We start from the raw sequence: 19,220 nt of genomic DNA on the forward strand, positions 1-19,220 counted from the left end.
GATGAGGTGCAATTAGTAATGAAATCACTTCTTTTGGGTAAGGCCGCTGGTCCTGATGATATTAACAATCGAATCCTTCGTGAACTCTCACATGAACTCAGTGGTCCTCTAAGTTCCCTATTTAACTATTCCATTCAGGTTTCTAAAGTTCCAGACGTATGGAAAGAAGCAAATGTTTCACCTCTTTTCAAATCGGGTGATCCTTCTCTTGTTAATAACGACCGACCAATATCTCTCATAAGTACTGTCAACAAAGTCTTTGAAAGAATCGTATTTAAACACACATTTAATTTTCTGCGTGATAATAATATCATTACATCTCTTCAATCTGGTTTTGTTCCCGGAGACTCCACTGTCAACCAATTAACATACTTATATAATTTGTTTGCACAGGCCATTGATTCTGGTAAAAGAAGTCAGGGCTGTGTTTTGTGACATAAGTAAAGCGTTTGATCGGGGTCTGGCACAAGGGACTTTTTTATAAATTAAACTGTATCGGTATTTCTGGCCGTCTTTCCTCTTGGTTTTCTTCTTATCTTAAGGACAGAAGACAAAGAGTTATTTTACCAGGTTGTAGATCTTCTCTTAATTTTATTGCCGCTGGTGTGCCACAAGGGTCAATTCTTTTGGGCCTTTGTTGTTTCTTGTTTATATTAACGATATTGTTATCGACATCAATGCCAATATAAGACCTTTTCGCGACGACGACACTAACCTTTTTATTGTGGTCGAAGACCCCGTGACTGCTTTCAACTATCATTAATTCAGATCTTGATAAGATAACTTCTTGGGCCGAACAATGGTTGGTAAAATTTAATCCCATTAAAACAGAATCACTAATAATAACACGAAAAACAAACCAAAATGTTAATCCATCCTCCTATCTTTATGCATGGCACACAAATAAAAGAAGTACGCATTCATAAACACTTGGGAATTACTTTTGCGTCATGATTTAAGATGGGTCCACTCATATTGAAATATATCACAAATAAAGCTTGGAAAAGAATAAATGTTATGAAAAAAATTAAAATTCCAAACTTGATAGGAAATCATTAGAAATAATTTATCAATCTTTCATAAAGACCGATTTTAGAATATGGAGATTGGTGCTTTTTGATAATTTGTACGCAAAGTGATAAAAAGGACCTCGAACAAATTCACAAGAAAGCCGCTAGAATAATTACTGGAAAACTAAGCTCGTATCAATCGATAAACTCATGAATGAAATTGGCTGGGAAATCCCTAGAAAAAAAGGGAGACACAAACATAAAGTTATTCTATTTTTTAAAATGAAAAACAACCTTACACCACATTATCCTTTTCTGGATCTTGTCCCTCCGCTCGATTGGCAGTGGCACCGTTTACCCTCTCAGGGGAACGCAAGACGACATTTACAATATTATCCGTAACAATACAGAATTTTTACTTAATAAATCATTCTTTCCTTCTGTTATTAGGGATTTTCAACTCTCTTTCCAGCCTCAAACAACAAACTGCTACAACGTTTAACATCATTTAAAGCGACTTCTTTTAATACTAGATCATGCCAAAAGTACCTGCCCATTTTTCTATGGCGGTGAGCGTAAATTACAAAATTAGCGTACTAACTGCCAGCTCTCTTTCTGCCGATTTATTTGATAAGAACATTACCGACTCTCCTTTGTGTGAATGTGGTGCGAGAGAAAATTGCTTATCACTACTTTTGTTTGAATGCCCTTAAATATACTAACCTACGACCCTGAAAATTAATAAGTACTTTTTTCTACTAGATTCAAAAAATATATCCGAGAGTTACCAAAACGATGCATCTTAACATATTTGACATTTACTAGATTATGCATCTTAGTTCCTCGTTATTGTTCCATCATTGTTCATCCATTTCTACCTTCCTTTTTCTAATATCTTCTTTTCTTTAAATATTCAGTGTATACCTATTGTGCGTATCTGCTAATATACAGCTGTAAGCATTCAAATAAGATATTATTTTTCTTCTTCTTACTAAATTCTAAAACAAAAAAATACTAAGATAGGTGTTTGTCTATTTGTACTTTTTTGTGAGTTGCTTTATTCTTCAATCTTTTTTTTGTTTGCTCTTACATATGTTACATTGCTAAATACTTAACTCTTAACTATTATGTGAATGTCTTTGAATACTTCAACTAACCGTTGTGTATGATAATGCCATGAACTTTGTTATTGTAAATTATTATAACTGGGAGAGGACATTTATAAGCTTTATAGCTTTCTGCCCAATCCCAAAATGTACAATGTAAATATTGTTCACTTGTTAAATGTTTTGTTGAATAAATATGTTTAAACCAACTTTACACATGGATTTATGACAAAACATCAACTTGAGTCATGCTTGTCTTGTAACTCTATGTGAGTTTGCTATACTCGTAGTCTCTTAGTGAGAATGAAGTTTAAATCAAAATCGCCAACCATATCCATTTTGTACGGTGGCTGATTTGTGCCATTCGTGTTTTCGCTCCTCGACCGCGCCAAGCGAAAAGTCGAAAATTTACAAGTTAAAATGGCGGAGACGAGGAGCGAAAACACGCTTATAAGCGAGAGCGCGGGGCGAGATAAAAGAGATAAAACTTCGTCCCGCAGGGGCGCGGAGCGATTTAAGAAATAATGCAACGGGGTCAAATAAATCTTTGCCGCGCGCCCCCGCTAATAAGCGTGTTTTCGTTCCGTGACCCCGCCAAGCGAAAAGTCGATAATTAACATGTTAAAAAGGCGGGGTGCGGAGCAAAAACACGCTAATTATCGAGGGCGCGGGGCGAAGTTTAATAGATAAAACTTCGCCCCGCGGACGCGCGGAGCGAGATATAAAAAATAAAACGTAAGGGTCGCGGGACGAAAACACGCTATTTATCGGGGTGCGGGGCGAAGTTTAATGAATAAAATTAGCTAGAATTAGAGTGTTTTCGCTCCGCACCCCAACGTTTAATATCTTAAATCTCGCCCGCGCCCCCGCGGGACGAAGATTCATATTTAAAACTTTGCTCCGCGCCCCCGCTAATTAGCGTGTTTTCGCTGCAAGCCCCGCCATTTTAACTTTTTAATTCTCGACTTTTCGCTTGTCTGGGTCGCGGGGTAAAAATATGAATGGCACAAATCAGCCACCATAATATGGACGTAAAACGGTCCCAAATATTATTCAGCCATATTCAAGCGAAATGTTCATCTTTCCAAAAGCATAACGAAAAAATTACGAAAGAGAAAAGGAAGAAATAGTCCTTCAAAAGTATTACAAAGTCACAAAATTGGCGTACAAAACATACAATTTCAGAGCGATCCAATCTTAATTGTAATACAGTGTAGCATCATTGGCGTCATTTTCGGCATCATTTCCAAGACAAATATTGCTCGGTTCGAAAACGAAAATGGTCGTTAGTTTTTTATTTCTGTACCAATTTCTTTGGGACATGCACCAGTCTACCAGGAAAAATATATGCTTATCACAGAATATTTGATCTACTTTAGTGAATGAGCCGTTTTATCAAACACTTTGTATATTCATGGAAGTTGTTTGTATTAGAGCGGATTTCAATTTATACAGTGTTTGATAAAACTGCTCATATACTGAAAAAGATGAAGTATTCTGTGGCAAGCTCATGGTCTTCTGCGTGGACTGGTGCATACCCTCAAGAAATTGGTACAGAAATGAATAATTTACCGCCCTTTTCATTTTCGAATCAAGTAATATTTGTCTTGGAAATGATGCCGAAAATGACGTCAAAGTCACGTGGTATTGCTGCACTGTAATAGGAACTAATTTGTACACGTAAAATTTTGTACACTCCTTTTGGTATTTATCTACAACTAGGTAGGTAGGCAGTCAGGCAGGCAGAGACAGACAGACATACTCTTTTATTTCCTCCAAATATAAAGAGCAGAACATACAATATATACAAAAATACAACATGTACACTACAATATATACAAAAATACAACATGTACAATAATTTCTTAACACTTATAATTTAGGTTAACAACAATTACCAATTTAATGTATAGTGTGAAAAGATAGAAAGAAAGATATTATACAAAATAATACAGTGAATATTACAATACTGCAAGCATATGTGCTGTTATTTATCTAAAGTTTATCTATAAAGAAAACCAGTCTTGTCCGAAAACGAAAAAGACAAGAAAAGGTTGATGGGTATTACCAACGGCACAAAACCACTGCTGTAAAATTTTAAAGTCATTGCCACTAATATTACTTAAGATACCAAACAGTCATGTCGAAAGAAAAAAAAACAATACGTTAATGACTAATGCCTTCAGATGCAGTTATACGATAATTAGTGGTTTTACATGCATGAGACAGAAAATTGTGTTAAACGTTTGAACAAAAGTATAAAATTGGATCATAATAGTTTTGTTTCTAACCACAATTTATTATAAATACATACATGTATTATCAGATCATGTAACTTAATTATGAACAGGCATAATGTACATGTATAAGAACTTATGTAGTGATAAATATTTTGGACAACACTATTAACAAAATCAGTATTTTGTTGTTGGACAACAGTATTAAAAAATCAGTATGTTGTTAAGTAAAATAGCACCCCTTTCATACACCCCTGTCATGCCTGTTGTGTATTGCATTTTCTTTCTAACTACTATTACACAGGAAAACAAACTGGTATACAACATGTACATACTATAAATTATCATTTTGGCCTACAGCAGCATGTTAAGTCAGCGGCCTGTTTTAAACAAATGATAGAGTCGTCTGACATTGTCTGAGAAGAGAAAACCTAGCTTTCCTGACCTCGTCAAATGTAATGTTGAGGAGCATTTCTAATTGTACATTTATAGGTTTAAAAAATTACACCATTCTTCTTATTCTCATTCTTCGTCTACTTCATCCTTCTTCTTTTTCTCCTCTTCGTCGTTATTATTTTTATTATTATATTACATGTGTATTTTGCGTATTTTCTTGGCTACAAATATTATCAAATACATGTAAATATTACTGAAATATTGAATTATTAAATTCCGGAGGTATCAGATTACTGGATACAAAAAGAATGTCACCACAACCTATTTGTTAACAAAAGAGCACATGCAAATGTTTGTGGTTAAATCTATTGTTATTCAAACAAAAGGCCAGAGTACTGAAGTAATTTTTGTATTCAGCTGATGAATATTTTACATTGTCGTCTCATCATCATCATCATCTTTATCATATCATCATTATTATTATCATCATCAACATTAAAACAGCAACTTCTTTATTATTATGAAAGTCAAACTTGGGAAAATGCACCAATATATGTAATTGTTGAGAGTACAGGTTAAAGTTTACATTTTGGTATGTTTGTTTCCAATTTCATATTCTATTTTTTCATCAATAATCAATACGGATATATCTATAACTATCCTTCAGAACATGTTGGTAACTCTCAGTTGATAAAAAGAGTGGGGTAGTCTTTTTGTATATCAGGCAGATTTTATATTTCATCCCTTCATGTTCTATTTAAATTTCTATATTTTACATTTCTAAGTATCAATTACCTTATGAGTAGTCATGTTTTGAAATATAAAGCTGATTCACCTCAACTTGATAACGAAAAAATAACACAATGTCACTTTCAACAAAAGCATGTTTGTAAAATAAAAAAAAAATGAATCATATCTTTCAAGACAAGATCGAAAATAATAATTTTCCGAACTGTATTTCTTTGTAAGTTCATGAAAGGTCCTTCATACAGAGGAATTTATCTTTGTATTTCTTGTGTAGATTCAGCTTGTATGGAAATTGAAGGTGAAACAATTGACTTGTAAAGAACCTCGTCCAGGACATAAACGTTTTCCGATCTCTGTATTTCTTTATACATACATGTACTTGCACGGTCCTTTACACGCATTACAATATACTTGCTCTCCCTCGTCACGTACATTAATATTATTTTCAATTTGTGTTTCTTCTTCTGAATTAAGTTTTTTCTCATCTGTTCTCAGTGTTATCCCTTTTCTCTTTCTCAACATCCTTTTTTGTGGCTTAAAGGAATCCAGTCTTGTTTGAAAATTCTCTTTATCACCAGTCCTTTCAGCAATATCATTCTTTTCAGTTGTAAGATTCGATTCTGAATTTGTCAATTTTGGTTCCAAATTTGTTTTGGCAATCGTACCACCAGCACCACCAGACAAACCTTCAATACTCGAGTAATATGTGTTTGTCATTCCAGGAGAATTAACAATTGCGCCAAGAGCATCGTCAGAAAAACCTAGAAAATTATTTCTTGTGGCATAATCTGTGCTTGTCATTCCTGGTTCGTCTAGCGCATTAGTTAATGGACGAAGACCTTTACTACCAGTTGCAGTGTTCAACTTTGCTTTTAACAGCACAACATGTGGATCAACTTTTGCTCCTTGTTTCTGATCACCGAAATTACTCTTTTCCTTTTCACTTTTTAGACACTCGCAATCAAAATCGGATTCAATTTTCTTTTTATCTGCATTTTCTTGTTTCTTATTTTTATTTTCTAGTTCCTTACTATATGCATCATACTTTTTTTTAGCTTTATCACCGACTTTTTCAGCCATATGATCCTCTATTCTTGACCAATCCATTTCTGGTTTTAAATTTTCATCAACATTTACACCAAGAACACCACCAGATAAACCATGAAATTTACAATACTTTATATTTGACAGTCCGGGTCCACCGACCTCAGTATAATATTTTCGAATACCACCACTGTCTGCTACAAGGTTAACGTTTGCTTGTAGTTGTAGTGTTTCTACTTTCAAGGTTCCGCTCATGCCACCATAAAAACCACCAGTATCTTTACCAGCTCTAACTGTCCCAGAACAAACACCAGGGATCCCACATGTAGCTCTTACATCAAACGCCATCTTGCCAAATTCGTTTTTGCCAACTGTAACACCAACCGAGCATATTCCGTAATTACACTTTATTCCAATTGAATCCTTTTTTAATCGTAATGGACCTACATGATAACCCTCACTCGATTTCCCGATCAATCCACCAGTTGCATAACAAGTTGCTGTTAAACCAAAATCAACGACTTTTGAAACTGTATTACCCATTTTAACTATTTGTATTATTTGTCCTGGTGTACTCTCGTGTTTATATCGCCACCTATTGAGGTTAAATAATCTTTTGTATGGTAGCTGAGTTGTGCCATTTCGTGTTTTCGACTCGCTACCCCGCCAAGCGAAAAGACGAGAATTAATGTGAAGGACTCGGCCCAGTCTTTTTCCGCATTCTTTATTTTATAGTAAATCGGTCACTGTTAAGGCTTAATTCTGGACTTTTACATAGCCGATTTAAGGGCATAGCGGATAGCTTGTCATTTAAATTGCTCTTTCTGATCCATAGTTTCTTTTTAAACATTAAACAGTTATACCAACTGAAAGAGTAGTATTTTTTTACACTAACCAGAACTAGTAATCTAGAATTTTACGTATTACTGTGTTTTTTAATATAAACAAACAAGATATTGGTTTACGCAGGTAAAGCAATAGAATATTGACTTGTTTTTGGTGCATTGATCATTTTCTTGTCATTTCTAACAAACATTCTATAAATATATATTGTCATTGAATATAATTGAAAATAATCAGCAAGGGTTTTTGTCAGTAATGGATTTTACATGTCTATGTAGTGTGTATTCTAAAAATGTAATAAATTAATCAGTAAAATTACTGTCACAAGTTAATCAAAACTTAAGGTTTATATTATTAAAATTAAAATGTAGATGTACCACAGCTTTATGCCATATTATTTTCTTTTGTTTTAGAATTCCAAGAATTGTTGTAAAATTTCATGAAATATTAAAGCGTGTATAGTATTGCCTTGTTTTGCAAGTAAAAAAGTTTTCAGAATGACTACAAAGCGTAAAAGATTTTCATTTCAATAACACCTGAACTTGTTTTCAGGGCTGATAGGAGGGTAACAGTTATCTGTAATTCAGAGGGTAGGAGGGTAACAGCTGTCTGTAATTCGCAAGGTGGGAGGGTAACAGTTGTCTGTAATTTGCAGTGTAGAAGGGTAACAATTATCTGTAATTTGCATGGTAGGAGGGTAACAGTTGTCTGTAATTTGCAGGGTAGTAGGAGGGTAACAATTGTCTGTAATTTGCAGTGTAGAAGGGTAACAGTTATCTGTAATTTGCAGGGTAGGAGGGTAGCAGATGTCTGTAATTCGCAGTGTAGGAGGGTTATAGTTGTCTGTAATTTGCAAGTGAGGATGGTAACAATAATATGTAACTTGCTGTGTAGGAGGGTAACAGTTGTCTGTAATTTGTAGTGTAGGATTTCTGTAATTCTCAGGTTACGAGGGTAACAGATTTCTGTAATTCTCAGGTTACGAGGGTAACAATTGTCTGTAATTCGCAGGTTAGGAGGGTAACAGTTGTTTGTAATTCGCAGTGTAGGAGGGTAACAGTTGTCTGTAATTCGCAGGGTAGGAGGGTAACAATTAACTGTAATCTGCAGTGTAGGAGGGTAACAGTTTTCTGTAATTTGCAGGTAAGGAGGGTAACAGTTATCTGTAATTCACAGGGTTGGAGGGTAACAGTTGTCTGTAATTCGCAGGTTAGGAGAGTAACAATAATCTGTAACTTGCTGTGTAGGAGGGTAACAGTTGTCTGTAATTTGTAGTGTAGGATACTAAGAGTTTTCTGATATTTGCAGGGTAGGAGAGTAGCAGCTGTCAGTAATTCGTAGGAGAGGGGGGTAACAGTCTTTTGTAATTTGCAGGGTAGGTGGGTAACAGTTTTCTGTAATTCGCAAGGTAGGGGATACAGTTGTCTGTAATTCGCAATGTAGGAGGGAAACAGCTGTCTGTAATCCGCAGGCTGTTAATTGTCTGTAATGATTTGTATTACTCTCTAATGCACAGGGTAACAGTTGTCTATAAAACACATGTTTCATTTGCTTTTTATTTAGTTCAAAGACTTCTGTCAATAGGGGATATTCCCGGTCATACGCCGCTAAATAGAATAGCAATACATTTAAATGGATGTTCCCATGATCACCGCCGCACGGAAGCATCTGTGGGTAACATACACAGACACCTAGGGTTATGTGCGTGGCTCCCCTTCTTGATCCGCACTTGTATACATCATGTCTATTTTAATTTTTTTAAACCGTACGTCAAAATATTTTTGCATATTATAACGACTTGGTCACATGTCTTGAACATAAAACTTGGGACAACTTTTAAAAAACTCCGTTCATAAAAATAACAGCGTTCGCTTTCCATTGATGTGAGACGACCGAGATGAGTTTCGGCACTGCTTTCCGCTTTCATTTTATGCCGAGAACCGGACATAATTATATAACACGTGCAATTTTATGTTTCACGGAATCATCACATCCGAAGGAATTTCATCCAACCAGTTTGATAACCACGGAAGAGCATTAGTGCCAGGTGTGTGTTTTAATAACTCGAAATTTCGAGTTAATAATTAGAAATTCTAACTAGAAATTTTGAGTAACTAAACTCGAAATTTCGGCTTACTAACTTGAAATTTCGACTTTCTAACTTGAAATTTCGACTTCTGTTACTCGAAATTTAGACTTATTAACCCAAAATTTCGACTTATTAATTCGAAATTTCGACTTAGTAACTCGAAATTTCGACTTAGTAACTCGAAATTCCCACTTACTTACTACTCAAATCGCATCTTTTCAACGATTTATTACAACACCCATGAGGCATTGCAGAATTCTTTGATGGCCTGATGCGGTTGCAGTTCCACGTCTTAGCACAGGAATCTATGTCACTTTGCAAATCAAAAGCGGATAGCATGACGCTCACATATGTTTGAAGGAACATTTATTTGATTAACAAAAATTTTGCAAATTTGAAATAATTTGATTCTTTGTATCAGTTTACATCAAAAAAAAATTAACTTATAATTACAGCATTTGTGTTATTTTGTTCTGTTTCATAAAATGACTAGCTCCTAGACTATGATATATCTTTTCACTTTATTATGATGAAATGTAGTGGATTAAGCCAGTTTTTATTCTATGTCCAATGATAAATTAAATATAATTTATTCTCTAAAATATACTGGCGTTTGTCTCCAATAAAATTATACATACAAGGGGAAAAATATAGAAATTAATTTATTATCAGTGTAGTGCCTAGTCTTGGATAAGAAATTCTTTTAAATCAATAAAACAACAAAAATAATGATTTAAAAGACTGGCCCGATTTGTTTTCGAAACAAAATGTCTATTTCATATTTATCCGCTGTGAAGCATTCTTGCATATATCATAAACAGAAGTCGAATATTTGTGACAATGTGAATATCTTCATGAAAGTAAACGTAATGAACAAATTATGAAACAGAAATACCAATTTAATATTAAGAAAAATTCATCAGAAAAGTTAAAGTAGCGAAATAAATTAATAATGAATGTGAATCGAGGGTTTAGGACAACTTGATAAAGCTACAGTCTCAGTTACATCCCGGCAGAGCCCCGGTAGACGTCCGGGGTGATCCGGGAACGACCGGGGTACGACCGGGAACAACCGGGGTACATCCGTAACTCTGCCGGCAACGTCCTGGATGATCCGGGATGATCCGGGAACATCCGGCATTCGACCCCGGATGGAATAAAATATTTAATATCATCGGGGTGGTCCGGGATGATCCGGGAAGGTATAGCATTGCCGGCTTCATCCTTAGCTATGCCGGGAACGATCGGGGTTATACCGGGAAAGCACCGTAGCTCTGCCGGCACAAACCGGGGATGATCCGGGGTATGATATAGCCGGTAGAGCTACGGTAGAGCCCCGGTATATGCCGGCAGAGCCCCGGTAACTACAGGCAGAGCCCTGGAGGATAATGGTAGAGCTACGGTTAATCCCGGTAGAGCCCCGGCAAAGCCCGGATCATTTCAAAAGAATAACGACAATTTGCGATGATTGCACTTGTTTGTATTAAAAGCCTTCCCATTTCCCTTCTATCCAGTATGGCATAAGGATTTTTCAGAAAATCATCACGAATTACTATTCTGGAACAATAGATATTATATTAAATAAAAATTATGTATCAATGTTATCATTTTCGGGCGTTTTCAATCCACCGGGGCTCTGCCTGGATCGTCCTTGGCTCTGCCGGGACTCTACCTGGATCGACCGGGGCTCTGCCTGGGTCAACCGGGGCTCTTCCGGCGTCATCCGGGAACGACCGGGGAAGCACCGGCATGAACCGTAGCTTCACCTGGGCTCTGCCTGGATGATCCGGAGCGCATCCTGGGTGGTTAGTTGGGAACTACTGTAGTGCTGCCGGGGTAAGTGTGACCGCAACAATAATTTCATCCTGGATCGTCCCGGATCATCCCGGTAACTTACCGGGATGGTCCTGGGCTCTGCCGGGAGTAAGTGAGACCGAGGCTTAAGGACAAGCTGTGAATTCTCCGTCTTCATTGTACAATCGCACTCCCTATTATCTAAACTCTTGGTAACTCATAACTTTATTAGCCGTAACTAAGTAAATATTTTGAGTTCATAAGTCGAAATTCCGAGTTATGTAAGAATTTCAAATTCTATTTTTTCTCAATTGAGCTCCTTTATTTCTCATTGCACTCGCCATGACAACTTGACTTATTCATTTTTTTCAGGGTGATTTTGATTTATTAGACGCGGAATCCAGGAAATCCATCTCGACTCCCACTCCCCCATATCTCTCTCTCTCTCTCTCTCTCCCTCTCTCTCTCTCTCTCTCTCTCTCCCTCTCTCTCTCTCTCTCTCTACCCTTATATAGTCACACTTTAATTCCTACCAAATGTCCAACATATATATTGTCACATTTGGCATTAAGCTTTGCAAATCTTACCTCCATCTGTCTTATCTGACATCATAAAACCGTTTATTTATGTAAATATACGTGTAGGTAACCGTTTGTATTTTGACCCACGTAATTTTAGTGCATTTCTAGAAAATTGTGTAGAAAAATCGTGCTTATCGTGAAAAAATGCGTGTAGTTAACCGTTTGTAATTTGATCCACGTAATTTTAGTGCATTTCTAGAAAATTGTGTAGAAAAATCGTGCTTATCGTGAAAAAATGCGTGTAGTTAACCGTTTGTAATTTGATCCACGTAATTTTAGTGCATTTCTAGAAAATTGTGTAGAAAAATCGTGCTTATCGTGAAAAAATGCACTGGTGCTTATGGTTTTATATGATACCTCGTAAACCCATTTCTTATATGAATTTATAAAATATTACAGTAAGTAAGTAAGTAAGTAAGTAAATTTTATTATAGTGACATTGTGTTATGTACAATATAATAAACATACATATAACAAATTACAACACCCGGCCACGTTGGGCCTATAAGTCACTTTAAACTATATACAATTTATATAAATGATTTACAATAAAACATGTAAAGCATAGAAAAATTAATCCGAAATACAGTGGTCAATCATCAAAATTCCATATAAACAAGCAAAGCATATCAAAATTTGAAAAGCTATAAATTCTAAACAATGTTAAGATGTTGTTATATTTCTTGTCATTTTCAAAATTAATATGTCTGAGGATTTTGACACGATTCAATACACTCAAGTAAATTTTTATTATGTAAAACATCAGGTCATTTGGTCATTTATAAAGATATAACCTTCTTCTTTTCATACTTTCTACAATAAACTTTGCAGCGCTAACATATTGATTTTGTATCACATAACATAGTTTTTGAGTATCAGACATATTGTCAAAGTCACTGCTACTCTCTTTACATTTAGAAATCAAATTAACACGTAAATTGTTGTACCTAGAGCATTTCAATACAAAGTGAGTTTCATCCTCAACAACATTGTCAGTACAAAGAGTGCATATTCTTTCATCAACACGTAATCCCACGTATCGTCCTGTTTCTAGTTTGAGCGGAAGTATACCGCATCTTAATTGAGCTAAATGGGACCTTTCTGCTTTAGTTAAGGAAGAAATTAGATATTTTTCTGTTTCATAGTCTTGTTTGAATGTAACATATGTTCTCAGCTTTGCCACATTTGTAACATTGTCAGACCAATTTGATTTGTATAGTAAAAGTAACGAGTCTTCAATATTCTTTAAATCAACCGGAAGTTGGTTGTCATACAAATGTGACATATTTACTTGTTGTAGAATATGCTTAACATCTGAACACCATGTATTTCCAACAGTAGTATAATCATACAAAAACACTTTCTTTGTGAGTCTATCATCACCCATATGTACAAGTCTATTCCATAGTCTCAGTATATTAACCCAACGTCTTTGCTGAGCACAAATCCACCCCATATCACCAGTAATTGCTAGTATCGGAGCAAATCTATGTACACCCAGAAAATATCTAATTGCTCTATGCTGAGTAATATCTAGTTTCTTGTAGTTTTTGAAACCCCATATTGAAGAACAATAATCAGTTACAGGCACAACACACGAGTAATACATTTTTGTATATGTTTTAAAGCCAATATCTTTATGATTCTGAATTTTAGATATCATTGCACCTAGTGCTCGACCACCTGATTTACAAAGAATATCAGCAGAGTACGAAAAATCTAAATGTTCATGCATCAAAACACCCAAATACTTATAAGTAGATGTATACATAATATCCGAAGCACATATGTGAAATGTAAAATTATTTTGACTTTTTCCTTTGCATCTAAAATGAATAACATTCGATTTCGACTCATTAATTTTTAGTCGCCATTTTCTGCACCAATCATTAATATAGTTTAACATATCCTGCATATCTCTTTCATTTTCTGATAACAATAAAATATCGTCAGCATATAATAAACAACATATAATATCATCATTAAACTTAACACCTTTGTTAAGACGATTTAAGCCTTCAACAAGATCATTTAAGAAGTATGCGAAAATTGTCGGAGAACTGCTGTCTCCCTGTCGGACACCTGACACAGTTGGGAACCAGCCTGTTAACATACCGTTAAGTTTAACACACGATGATGTGTCCGTTAGAATTGACTTAATAGAATTATAGAATTTACCATTAATATTTTTTGACAGAAGTTTGTATAAAAGAATATTTCTATCAACAAAGTCAAATGCTTTCTGTATATCAATGAACGTTCCAAAAGTATCTTGTTTGTCTATAAGTCTATTTCTAATAATGGTACAAGCTGTATATACATGTTCCTCACATGACCTTTTAGAACGGAAACCGTTTTGTTCATCAGCAAGTAGATTTTGCTCTTCTAAGTAAGTTTTTTTATCTATTATTTAATAACGCTTAATACAGTTTGCTAACAACTGACAGCAGACTAATACATCTATAGTTTAGTGGTACACGTTTGTCTTTGGTATTGTCCTTTGGTATCGGAGAAATTGATGCTTTCGCCAGATACTTGGGATGATTCCTGTTTCAAAGCATAAACTAAACAATGAAAATAAAACATCGATTGTAAAGGGAAACTTTAAAACTTCATACGGTAATTTATCGTACCCCGCACTTTTCCCATTTTTCGCACTAGTAACAATTTTTTCTATTTCAGACCGTCGTATAGGGAAATTCAACAGCTGATTTTCTTCAAAAAGGGGGTCTAACATTCGATCTTCTAAGAAACATTTCTCATTTAAGATCTGCTCGTAGAATTCCTTGTCGAAATTTTCATCGGCTTCGTTACAGTTATACAGACTTTCGAATTCACTTGACCATTTATTAAAAACAAATTCACAGTCTTTAGTCACATTCCCATCTGCATCATAAACCTCCATAGGTATAGAACTTTTATTTTTTGGACCGAGATTTTTATATGATCCCAGAATTCCCTTGGATTGTCTGTGCACGTGCACTCAATATCAATTGAGAGAGACCTCTTATGACTCCTTTCAGCACGACGCAGCTGTTTATCAAAAGCCTTTCTACAATTTATATACTCATTTTGAAGGCGTAATCTGGTTCGACGATCACCGTGAAATGTTACGTATTCTCTCTCAGACTGACGTACACGTTGCCAGAGGGCCTCTATATTATCATTCCAATAAGGCTTAAATGTTTTATAACGTTTTCGTGTTTTCTTAGAACAGTCAAATGACGGAATATGAGCATTCATCTCTTTTATTAACGTTTTACAAAATTGATCATAAATGTTATCTATAATTTCTTGATTTTCTCTACATAACTCATATTACAAACAATTTCACCGATTTTCCACCGAAGAAAAATTTTCAGCAATTAAAGTGTGTAAGAAAGCTTCCCTTTTATGACGACCCCCCCCCCCCACACACACACACACACAACAACGATAAAATATATAAGCAATTGCCCGAGAAGAGCCACATAATAAATCTGAAAATGTGAACATGTTTCACAATTTAATAAATTGATTCGATTTATACTTCCGTCTAGTTACTCTGTGAAGTGGTTTTCGTATTTTCTGATCGCATATCAGAAAATACAATGCTAACATAGAATTTCACGAAAGAAAGAAATATTTTTATTTTGTTACAAGTATCCAACAAATTACAACGCATTCAAAGTTTAAAAGTAGCGTTGGCTTATAGAATTGTCAATAAATGCACATTCACAATTTACGCGGATGAATATCATTTTAATCAATGAAAATGCTATTTTAGCGATGTCAATTACCGAATAGTACACAAATAAATCTGTAGTGGAATATATACATGTCGGACTGTTTTGACGAGAAGATTTTCGCTAAATTATTTATATCAGTGTTAAACAACAGGTTTATCGTGAACAAAATACCTCGAAATTAATAAGGATGACAATTCTAAATTTAAAATTATTTGATTTAATTCAGGCCTTCTTCGTATAATTAACTTAAGATGAATTAGAGTATATATAAATGAACTTATACGGGAAAATATGTACAGATATACAGTACGATATAGATTGCAAAGATCAGAAAATACCAAATAGCCCTTTGATTATACTGTAGTCTCATATTGAGAAGTTACTCGAAATCGTCGACCATGACCATTTTGAAATAACAGAGACATGTTCATCTTTTCGAATCTTACAAAAAAGCAATACAAAAAAGCAATACTGCAGTAGGGAAGAAATAGTTCTTCTATAGTATTCAAAGAATTACAAGTATTCATATTACTTCAAAATGTGCGTGTATTGCATACATTATCCTAATTAAGAGGGAACTAACTTGTACAAGTAAAATTTTGTTGCATATCTGAATTCTTTCCCTTTGATACTTATATAAAAAGAAATGCCGAACACATATAAACAAATTATTTATGCAAATGTATAAAGTCAAAACTGAACAAAGGGCACACAAGGAAGAGACCGGTATGGTATTTCAAGAACAGTGGGCTATATTTGCCTCTTGTTTAAATAAAAGAGTGGCCTTATTTACGGTTTGATCATTATATACACGTTTTGATAAACTTCTTGTAAACATGAATTTAACTTTAATATCAAATTTAGCTTATTTTGAAATTGTTTTAATATCATTTGATAAAATAGATGTCTCAAAACCATTATTGATTTTTTACGATATTCATGAAAATTTCGTGCGCTGGCGCGGCCAGTTGGAATTTCACGTGCAATTCGTGCTGCTACTTTGGAATCAGAAACAAATCATTTATACATGTTTATAGTCTGATTTTATTGACCTGTCAATAATGGATACATTATAGCACTCATTTAAATATTCCATCCCACTTCGGTTTTGTCCGTTTATTTTACGAGAATAAATATGGAGTATATAACAAACGTTTGTAAAACTCCCACTAGCTTAACGTAGGTTCTTCTAACATCCGCAATAGCACACTCGGTTAAGTAATAACCTAATGTATGAGACGTCCGAGGTTCGATCCCTTCTTTTGACATTCTTTTTAGACTTCTTTCTTTATTTTTATTATAATGAAAATGGTAAAGCGGTTGCAAAATTGTCTACACGGATATAAAACAACTAAGAAACACTGAATTGTCACATTTGGTATTGTATTTTACGGCTCTAGAATTACATTTATTGATTATAATCCGAATGCAATTTCAGTATCAATTCTTAAACAATGTTATATACAAAAATATAGTATTTACAAAAGAGTGAAACAGAACAACCTTAACTTCAAAAATTTTGAAAATAGTTATGAATAAGAAAAAAATCCTGGACATACACGGTCTTGACCTTACAACATGTAGGACATTTTGATATTATATACCCGTGGTTTACCCTATTGCGCTGTAACGGTCAGTGTAACTAATACATAGAAACTAGATGAATTTAATCGCATCTTACTGCGTACCTCTCACGGAATATACCGAACACTTATCGAATATTAAAGGGATATTCAGGCAAAATATTAACAAAAACATTAAATTGATCTTTTGTACTCAAATCATGCTAAAATGACTTTTCATGAAGATTCAGCATGAATTTCAGTTTAAATTCTATATATTTTGGGTTTGAAGCGTATTTATATATAAATGCTGAACAAAATTAAGACGTCAATAGAATCACCAAATAGATTGAAAACAAGTCAGGTGAGTTGAACAAACCCTTGAAGTTACAATAACAGATATTGTGGATATTGTATGATTGAAACAAGCCTAAGTCATTCATTTGACATGTTCTTTAACCTTTCCAGGGTTCACCTTTAACCTTTCCAGGGTTCACTTTGACAACTATTGTGAAATGCTAGCGCTCTAACCTGACCCACGCGGGTCAAGTTAGGAAACATGGCCACCATTTTATTCTTTATATGGAGAAAAGTTTTGTTTCTTTGACTGTCTAATATATTCATTTTGAGGGCATTTACAGAATAATAATTGAAAAATTCAAAACTGAGAAAATGAAAATTTTGCCTGTGTCTCCCTGTGCATTGACCGTATAATGAGTATGGAATTGATAGGTAAATAAAATCATACAATACATGCAATAGTTCATATATACATGTGCATCAGAAGAACAATAAAAAAAATTTCTTAATTGGCTAATTTAAGCGTGATCGTGTAAGTATTTTGCTGTTGTTGATTTATTTTTAATTAATTAATTAATTAATTAATTTATTTATTTATTTATTTATTTATTTATTTATTTATTTATTTATTTATTTATTTATTTATTTATTCATTTATTTATTTATTTATTTATTTAATTATTTATTTATTTATTTATTTATTTATTTATTTATTTATTTAATTTAATTAATATTATTAATTAATTTATTATACCCCACTAAACAACTTGTGGGGGAATATATAGGGGTCAGCTTGTCCGTTGGTCGGTCCGTCCGTCCGTCGGTCTGTCGGTCGGTCTCTTTCATAGATTCCGGACGGTAACTAGAGTTTGAAATGAGGTATCGTAATCAAACTTGGTATATAGCAACCTTATATAGAAATTGCTTTTGGCAATATAAGTCGTATAAGTCAGAAACAGTTTTCGCAAGTTTTCTTCAAAAGTGTTTTCTTACAGACAGACAGTTGCAAGGATAAACACGAATTTATCCGAGGCAAAGCCGAGGATAAATTGTTGTTTGTCCTAGTGGACTGTCTTTTCTTTACGTCTGTAAGAAGACACTTTTGAAGAAAATACGAAAATATCTGACTTATACGACAATTAATTGTAAAGAACAGATAAATTAATAAACGTATTTCATGATAACTAGATCTTATTGAAAATAATGTATATGTATGTGTTTGTTGAAACTATATAACTATAGAACATATTTACATGACCTATAAGCTTTTGGTACATGTAGTTCAAGTTGCTGGCAAATTGTATTCGCACGGAGTTTTCGTCTTTCATTCATAAACATTTTTAAATGGCTGCCCCACATAGAGTCATAATTGATTAAAATCGATTATGTCGATCAACATTGTCACAAACACTAAACATGTATTGCCTATAAATGTTATATGTGTAAGCATGATTTTTTTTTTGGTGGGGGGACATATGTTGTTGTTGTTGTTTTATGGATAGAATGTCGGAGATTATGCAAGAGTTTCAGAAAACAATTATGGTTAGTATCGTCGAAAAAATTGCACTGCTGAAATCAACAGTTTCTTTGTTCTTGTAAATGACCACCCAAATTATTTATTATTTTGTTGTTGTTGCTGTTGTTGTTGATAAACTAAATTTACTCGAGTTGCGATATCAAGTTCGCTGCAACTTTTCGTCTGTTTCCATGTTGTCCTGTTGTGGCAGATAAAATATCTCCTGTTAAGACTTAAGATTGACTTCTTTTTTTTGTTTTAGCTCGA

This window comes from Ruditapes philippinarum, unplaced genomic scaffold (genome assembly GCF_026571515.1).
Source record: "Ruditapes philippinarum isolate M1 unplaced genomic scaffold, ASM2657151v2 ctg1569_1_1_1_1, whole genome shotgun sequence".
NCBI lineage: Eukaryota > Metazoa > Mollusca > Bivalvia > Venerida > Veneridae > Ruditapes > Ruditapes philippinarum.